Source organism: Apis mellifera, linkage group LG5, assembly GCF_003254395.2.
Source record: "Apis mellifera strain DH4 linkage group LG5, Amel_HAv3.1, whole genome shotgun sequence".
Lineage (NCBI taxonomy): Eukaryota > Metazoa > Arthropoda > Insecta > Hymenoptera > Apidae > Apis > Apis mellifera.
The window spans coordinates 11,468,553-11,477,632 of NC_037642.1; the positions used below are offsets into that span (position 1 = coordinate 11,468,553).

Sequence of the window (9,080 nt, forward strand, 5' to 3'; positions counted from 1 at the left end):
AGGCCTAAAAATATCCTGGCACATGCATCAATCTTTTAATTTTCAAGATTTTTAACACGTACACACACAAATATCGAAAAATATATACATACACGTAGGATAATTAATCCTTCGCCATCGAATTTGTCTATAATTGATCAACGATTCGATCCATTCTTCTGGTATGCGTGCCACGATCAAGGGGAAAAAGCCGCTAGGGAAATATTTTTTTACGAATTAGACTTAACTAGTTGGATGTTGGATGTTTTACGAGCATTTTTTTCTTTACTCTATACAAAACATATTGTTCATCGATGATTCGCCGTGGCGATAGAATCACATAGTCTCAGGGTTTTTAACCAACAACCAACAAAATAAACAAATGATGATACAAATTTAGATACATATAAATAAATAAATAAATAAATAAATAAGCGCGCGTGTATATTTGTGGAGCAAAAACATTATAATAATAATTACGATATAGTAATAATAATAATAATAATAATAATGAGGATAATAATGATGATAAAGGGATATTAACATTAGTATTAAACTGATGATGATGATAATAAAAAGCAAGAAACACGATATCGTTTCTTGTATATTGTAAATTCACGCATTTGTTTTGCACACTGGATTTTGTATCCGGCGCGAAAGAAATATAATTCTAACGTCACTTTTTCTTTACGATCTTTCTCCCTGTTTCTAGGAAGAAGATTTGTATACGTACGTTATATACGTAGTTTATTCGAAAATTTCCATCAATAAATTCTAACCACATCCTGTATTTTTTTTTTTTTCTTTTTTTTTTGGCACGGGTATATATACGATTGCACAATTTTGAAAACGCTTCCGCTTTTCTAGCGAAACGTGCGTGCGCCGAAACAAAGATGACAAAATGGATCGTGGATTTGAAATGAATTTCATATATCATGGCGTGCAGTGTTTACGATTTGTTTCTTCTTCGAAAGTAAACAATATAAAGTGGTTCTTCGAAAAGTCCTTCTTTTCTCGTTCGTTTCGTCGTACTCACCAGACCAGTCGTAAATTTGTACCTGCTGCGAAGAAACGTTGCTTCTCTGCGACCTCTATATGCGTACGGAATATGTGTATACAGATACCATGTAATTATAATTTTTATATATATAAAGAAAAAAAAGAAAGGATACGTATGTGTGCGTGAGCATTAGGTGATAAGTCGAACGAAAATAAAAATAGGAATTAAGCTCGATTTTTATTCTTGAAATCTTCAATGTACGAGCTCCTGTTCGGAAAGAAATTCGCATTAAAATATTTACGTATGAAAAATATATGCCAATTATAACGAAATAGAATACTATACTACTGACCTCGGTTGGCGCAGCAATCGTGTTGCGAGAGGAAGGATGTTCACGTGTGCTTCTTTATTTGTTAATCGTCTTTCTTGTCAATTTTGCCAGTAAGTATATATATATATATATATATTTTTTTTTAAATATATACGTACTTACATATACATAAGTAAATATTTGTACTGTAAATAATAAGCGAAAAGTAAAGTTGAAAAAAGCCATTCCCTCGCAGAAGCAAGTTCGTACGTGCTGCGAAGCAATTGTTTGGAATTCGATGTGGTCGACCTCGAGGATTACTTACCTCGGAATATTGAGAATGTACCGACGATCGATATGATGATCGGTGGTTTCAAATGTCCCGTCTCTGCTTTGCCCTTTGGCGCTTTGAAATCTGACTGGGCAAGATTACTGCTCCTGCAGAGAGCGCAACCAAAGGATTCGATTCTCTCGAAGAAACTAGGTCGTCTTTTCAGAATCTTAGCTTATTTCCAAATAGAGCAACATTACGATATTATTCAATCTGGAATTTTCAGCAGGTTGGTATAATAATGAAAAACGTAATTTTAAACGGTAGAGTTTTTTTTTTTTACTTTACGAAATCCGATATATTTCGACGATAAGTCTAATCGCATCTTTTGTAATTCGAAAGCGTAACCGTTACGAAAAGGAAAGAAACGAAGGGATTCAACAGCTCGGCAATCGATTTAGAAGGGATAGATAAAAATTTTACTGCAAATACTTTTTTCGACGATAAAAAGTCCATTGACACAATTAATACGGCAATAATTCTTGGACAACCGTCGAATTTTTATCGATCGATAATCGGATGACATGAAACGATACGAGAAAAAGAAGATGGTAAATATTACCACCGGTTTTTCAGATATAAATAAAAAAATTACGCAGAAAACAAATGAAATCCGTCGCAATCGAAATCGCGAATAATTTTACGAAAAGTCAAGGTGGTGCAAATATTTGTAGAAAAAAGGATCGAGTAAAAATAAAGATGACACCTTTACCGGTAAGAATATTAAGAATTTTTTCAAATTTTTTCAATAGATTTCGGCAGAGTATTTGGCAGCCATTAATAACCGATTTAATCCAATTTCTACAGTTACCGACATTTCGGAAATAACGATTTCTAATTCAAGTCGAGAATCAATAGTGAAAAATATGAAGGGAGAGGGAACGACGAGATCGATTTTCACCATTAAAATTAACACGATGAAATCTGATGATGGTATGGAAGATTTTAAAAGAATAAGCGATTTTTCTACGTCGTACGATTACTCCATAAAGTTCAATTTAGAATTGGAATTGAAAATGTAAATAGTCTGGAGATTTTTGATGTAAAAACTAGGCGTTCATTCGGATAAAATCTCCGCTAACTCGAGCGAAAGTTTTAATCAAAGTCCTTCGAATCGTCAAACAAACGACGTGTTCCTTCGGAAAGATTCCGTGGAATTTCTCGAATAAGAAACCTCCGACTTATAAAAAACTTGGAAAGCCCTCGTTGGATAACTTTTCGAAATACATTGTAATTTCACGAAATGTTAGTTTAACCACTTCTCCTTCTGTAGAAAATTAAAGGAGATTAAAAATGCAGATAAATCTAAAGGAAGTTCGACGAAATCCAAAAAGCTTGAACACGAATATCGAAAAGGATCTTGGATGGTTTTACAATTTTGCCCACGAAGATAACAAACAATACAGGTACGATATACATTTTTTAATCATATCACTAAATATTTTTCTATTATAATTTAATATAATTTCTTAATTGCAGTAATAATCCGGCTGATCGTCGAGGTATTCGTATCAAATGCAACGGGAAGAAACGCAGCGGTAGAAAAGAAGCTTTACTCTTCTGATCTGCAAAAATATAATAGGATAATTTTTTTTATGAAAAAATAGGATAAGAAACGAATCAAACATTGCCTACCTAAATAAAATTGTTCGAATCTCGCTTAATTGGACTTTACACTTCTTGATTTCCTTTATCGTGTCACGTTTGCACGTTGGAGAAGCTGGTACGACGACTGGGACATTTGCCGATTCTTATCAATGGCCGTCCAGTCCATAAATTCACGAGCCGGTGACCAATATTTACGAGGTCCTCTTCAAGCGTTACAAGCTGTAAACGAGTCCTCTTATTAATCCTATGCACAAGATTTTTCGAATCGTCGACCAGCGAGTAAGCAGTTGAATCGTTTGCGATGCAACGCGATTAGGTGACAATTCATGCGATATGCGTTGAACGGGGCGTCGTGTTTCGTATGCGATTGCGATTCGAGTTGAAATTACACGCGAAGTAATAGGGGAGGGGAAAAAGATAGGGGATCAGTTTTGCACTGTTTAAAATGTTCTCGTTATTCGTAAGGGAGGGAGGAGGGGAAGGGAACGAGAACGATTGCGATGAGTTCATAATTGGCTTTACGCAAACTATCGTGACTCGATGGTTTAATAACGGTTTTTCGAGATAGCAGAGCCGATCGGTTTAATTTGCAACGATAGCATATCAGTGGGTTGCGGTTAATAACCAGTCCAAGGTACGTGAACAAATAGGTGTGTTCAATCAGCATCCCGCGTCGTTCCAAATTACTCCGCAATATTTTTGTTAAAATATCCATCCGCCGTCGGTTTCATCCATCGATGTACAATATCGTATAAATGTAACGCGTACGACTGATTATTCAAAACGTACGGAGAAAGCACGGGGAATTGAATAATTTTATCGCTTTATTTATGCGAGAAAGTTTTGTAAATACGTTTTGGAACCTTTAATAAAGAAAAAGTGAATGAAAAATTTTGTCTTTTAATTATTTACATATATATATATATATATGTATGTATACATACCTATAAAATTATTTGCATTTAAAATTTTATTCGTCGTTTTTAAATTCCTTGTACGCTCGAATCAGTTTAATTGGATAATCGTTTCCTCATCGAATGATAAAAGGTGTGCCAAAATTAATGCAAGATTTGAATTAAATATAAAAGAGAGTTTTTAGTCTCTAGATATATTGATTTTTTAAGCGAATCATAAAGTATATAAGATAGGGTTATTTATGGAATAACATATCGAGCAAATGGCTTCCACGGCTTTGCTGCCATATACGCACCCTTTCGTCGAAATTTTTCATTACCTTTCTGCATAATTGTGGCTGAATGATTGGGATTGTTGACATAGAGCTTCCATTTCAAATAACCTCATAAGAAGAAATCTAATGGCGTTAAATCACACGATCTAGGGAGCCAATTCTGATCACCGAAACGAGAGAGTACACGACTAGCAAATGTCTGGTGCAATAATTGAATCGTTTCATTGGCTGTACGGCACGTGACACCGTCTTGTTGAAAGCACGTATCGGCCACATCAATATTATCCAATTTCGGCAGAAAGAACTATTGAGCACCATTAACAGTTGCTGCTCGACCAGCCTCGTTCTCAAAAAAGTATGGTCCGATGATGCCTCCTGCTCAAAATCCGCAGCAAACAGTGACACATTGTGCGTTTGTTTTTCGCTAATCACATGTGAGTTCCCTAAACACGGCAATTTTGGCGATTAACGAAGCCATCGAGATGAAAATGTGCTTAGGATTATTTTGCGGCCGCCAAACATTCATTATTTTTAAAATATTGTTCAATAACGAAGACACGTTGTTGTATCGTATAACGCTCTATGTTTACTAACCTTAAAATTCTCAGCTGTCAAACTGTTCTTTTTTCAGGGTTGCCAACAACTGGATGCAAAAATGGCGGCAAGTTCAATCTTAATTTTGGGCCACCTTTATATAGCGATACACGTGTATTAATATTTTCTTCTACAGGATCGAGAAACAAAGCGAGCCATATTTATTAAACTCAATAATTTCACCCGTTGTAGAATGGATTAACGGTGCATCGCCCCTCCTTCCAACGAAACAAATTACCTCGCTTCACCAAGATTCCAGTTGAGAGCGGAGCATTCCCTTTGCACCTGCCTTTCTCAATTTCTCACGTCCATGCTGATAAACAGTCGCGCTTTGACGCGATTCGTTCGTAATTGCGTTAACACCAAACCGCTTGAAAATTCAATGTTTTCTCTTCTGTATTACACGGTATATATCGTTTGACGGTATTAGACAGATCGACACTAAACTTCGTAAACGTTCCTTTCGTTCCTTCCGTTTTTCCCTCTTCTTCTTCGAGGGGAATTCGAGCGAATTAAGGGAATCATTCAAGGGAGGAAGGGGATAAATGGGAATTGACAAATGGCGGCGATCAATCGCGGGCAAATGTACAACTCAGCCGAAACAAATTTGCTCATTACTTATCATTTCTTCGCGATTACTCGCCCAGTAAGGATTATCCGTACACATTGTTCCATGGAGGGGGGGGGGATGGAAACAAATTAGCCGTTTCTCGAAGAGGTTTCCCTCGGCCTTCGTGTCTAGAATACGGGTGGAATGTTCGTTGCTCGAGCCGTTCGTCAGGATTACTTTAGCTTCTCGAGCAGCGACGATAGACTGGCGTCGTAGCGAGAGCAACGTCGAGGTTACTATACCGACAGAAAGTTCACGGGAATCATTTAACCGGGGAAAGAGTAGCGTGATCACGGAGGAGGAGAGGGAGGTGCACGGAGAGGGGGGGTGCACGATGGTAATGCGGTGGTGCGGATAGAGGAAGGGGCGAGGAGACGCTCGGTAATTATTTTACCGACGAAAGCGAAGGGATGAGAGAATACAACTTGCCCCCTTCATCTTTTCACCCCACCTTCGTTTCCGGCGGCTTGATGCTAATTCATACTAATTGGTTGCATTACTCTCGTTTCATTCACCTGCATTGCTTCTTCTCTCTCTTTCGAGACCACTCGTCTCTACCTTCTTTGTTACCTCGTCTCTCCTCTATATATATATAAAATTTCTATTAATTAGTCACCAATTAATTTTCAATATTTCCCTCTTGTTTAATGGTAAAAATCTTACGAATAACTTTGAATATTCTCGATCGTTACAAGATTCTTCTTTTTTTTTTCTCTCTTCCTTTCCAATCTTTCATTCCCACGAGATTCCGGTCGAAGAAACTTGCTGCCTTGCTATTTTTATATTTAAAAAGGTATTTTATTGTGAAATACCGAACCGTGATTTAATCATCCAATTATGCGTCCATCGTGATTCATCCGATTACAGTTTGTTTCCTAAAATTTGTAACAACGAATCAATGAAATGAAATTTTAAACTTTCGTTTCGTCAAGTTGGTTAAATTGTTGGTAAGCCATTTAATTTTTGGAGAGAGAATTTTTGGCGAAAGAATCTTGAATTATTGCGAAATAAAATAAAATAATTTATATTGAAATAAAAGAAGAAGTGTTATAAATAGACGCTCTTTGTTCTTCATGCTACGTTTCGTAACGATGAAAATTTCCTTTGAAATCAAGAGATCTCGTAGATCACGTATTATTTTATGGCACTTGGCACAGAGAATTGCACGTACATTTTTTTTCCTCCAGTTGTCCGCTCTTTTTCATTTTCATCTTCTTGGGTCATATTTTTGGAAAACAACCGATCAATCATCGAATGCCGCTTTACGATTCACTCGACGACAAATTCTATTACCTAGAATTTAAAAAATTCGTTGAACAAAATTGAACAAGAATGTTTGAAAGAATAATTTTTGAAAAAATTTAAAAAAAATCGATGACAAAATCCATAGGCGAAGAAACGAGGGAGAGAGATGCGTGAGAAAACGTCGGATTGTCCGACACCCTTTGCAGGGGTGCAATCATCTTTGCTCAGTGTCGTCCGTGAAAATCCATTCTCGTCACGTCGAGACAAACGGGCGCAGTTGACTCTCCATCTAAATCTTCTTCTTCCTTTCGTCCTTGGGATCTCTTTTCTTTACTCGCACGGATAAGAAATGAAATTAAAATTCTCAAGGAGACTGAAACGTCACGTTCCTCGTCGACCGTCTCATCTCGTTCCACGCTTCGCGGAAAGGAGCATCGCGTCCGTTCGCCTTCAGAAGATAAAGAAAACGGGAGAGATCGGGAGAGACTGCTTCGCGAGATCTTCGTAGATCGTTCGATTCGAACGAGCCGGACTACCGGCACATTTCGAACTTTCTGCGAGAACAAAGGAATCCAAAGGATCGAGTTAACCTAAAACTTTGAATAAAAAGTTTAGTTAGTATTTTCTGAAAATAGAAATTCCCGAGATGTAAAATATTTACCTTTTTCGAATGCAGATTGCAGTAGAGTAACTACATTTTAATATTGTTTATCGAACGTCTTCATTACACGAATGTGTCCATGTATATATAAATAAAATCGAATTTTAACCTATATAATTTTCAGTATCCATCTACAACACGCACATTATAAAAATATATACACACATATATTTAATAAAATGTAGAAATGTAATAACATGTATACATGTACATATTTATTTTTTACAATGCAATAAATATTGTATACCATATTTTTCATCTTCTTTTTTTTCTCTTTTCCTTCAAGAAATTTCTTCTTTTCTTTTCGTTTTTCCGATACTTATAATTTTCCACTTTACAATATTTGCATATAGATTCTTTTGTTTATTGTTTTAATTACGTTAAATGTTTTTTGAACAAATATTTCGAGACATTATAAAATTTCTTTCGTTATAGTCTATATAAACTGTCAATAAAATTTATTTTGCCGATAAGTTAGATGACGATTGAAAAATTTCGATCAGCGCCATCTCGCGTTTGGATCACCGAAGCTCCGACTTGTTATTAATATAACATAATACGCAAGGAGGTATTCGTGACGTCACAGAGAAAGAGAGGGCAACATTGTGCGACAAGGATAGAGAAGATGTGCCACTATTTTTGGTTATGCGGTTCCTGATACTTTTTAATAATTCAGAACGCAGTATCGAAAATTTATTAATTATTAATTTTCCATCAACAATTTCTACACTTTTGAACTCTCGTCTTAAAGTTGAAACCTCAGACAACTTTCACGTGTAAATTTTAACGACAAATTTTTTTCGATTAATTATTTATTAAACGGATTTGTGCCTCGATCGACGCCCAATCCATTAATTTCATTAAATATTATTATTAAATATTCAATACATTTCTGAATATAAATATATCCATTTAAAACGTTAAAATAGTTTTTGCTTTATTTTCGCGTTACTATTTTTATTTATAAGTTTGTTGTTTGTTTAAGCGAGATAATTTAATTATTTACCGTTTAATTATAGAATACGCAACTGGCACATATTCCATAATAATTATTTATTAAAATCGCATCTCAAAGTTAGAACCTCGAACATTTTCCTCGTATAAATTTTAACGAAAAAATTCCCTTTTTATTAATTATTTATTAATAATCATCATAAAGTACATCATCCTCGATCTATCGAGTATTAAATAATCGATTTATTTATGTAAATAAGAACACATAATTATATATAAAAAATATAGAGGAAATAATGTTTCAGATGCATAAATTTAGAAATAAATTTTATAATGATGTGAAATTAATAATGAAAAAAATATATTGCAGATCGATTACATCAGTCCGAATATACGACGCGTTAATCGTTAATTAATGATAAATCGAAAACAATTTCTCGTTAAAATTTATATCAGAAACTCGTTTGAAGTTCCAGCTTTTAAAAGTGCAAAAGTTTTCGATAAAAAATTAGTTATTAATTATTTTTTCAACGTGGTATCTTTTTTAAAATGGTGGAGGCGTAGCGACATTTTTTTTCCTGCTCGCACAATGTTGCCCT

At 35.2% G+C, this 9,080-nt stretch overlaps 2 long non-coding RNA genes across 5 annotated transcripts; one reads left to right on the forward strand and one right to left on the reverse strand.

The window, feature by feature from the left end:
• Positions 1–1,437: 1,437 nt before the first annotated feature.
• On the forward strand, positions 1,438–4,119 carry LOC107964461. The gene is made up of 4 exons (XR_001702979.2): positions 1,438–1,849; positions 1,963–2,334; positions 2,428–3,026; positions 3,100–4,119. It is a non-coding gene; the product is annotated as an uncharacterized LOC107964461 (long non-coding RNA).
• On the reverse strand, positions 3,028–7,845 carry LOC100576277. 4 transcript variants are annotated; one of them, XR_003304702.1, is made up of 9 exons: positions 7,775–7,845; positions 7,528–7,658; positions 6,793–7,462; positions 6,285–6,496; positions 5,012–6,203; positions 4,173–4,860; positions 3,854–4,091; positions 3,256–3,447; positions 3,028–3,185 (listed from the first exon to the last, which is right to left on the reverse strand). It is a non-coding gene; the product is annotated as an uncharacterized LOC100576277 (long non-coding RNA). The 4 variants fall into 4 exon arrangements; XR_003304701.1 differs by having other exon boundaries at positions 3,256–4,091; positions 5,012–5,857; positions 6,073–6,203; positions 7,775–7,844; XR_410930.3 differs by having other exon boundaries at positions 3,256–4,091; positions 5,012–5,141; positions 5,250–6,203; positions 7,775–7,844.
• Positions 7,846–9,080: the final 1,235 nt, after the last annotated feature.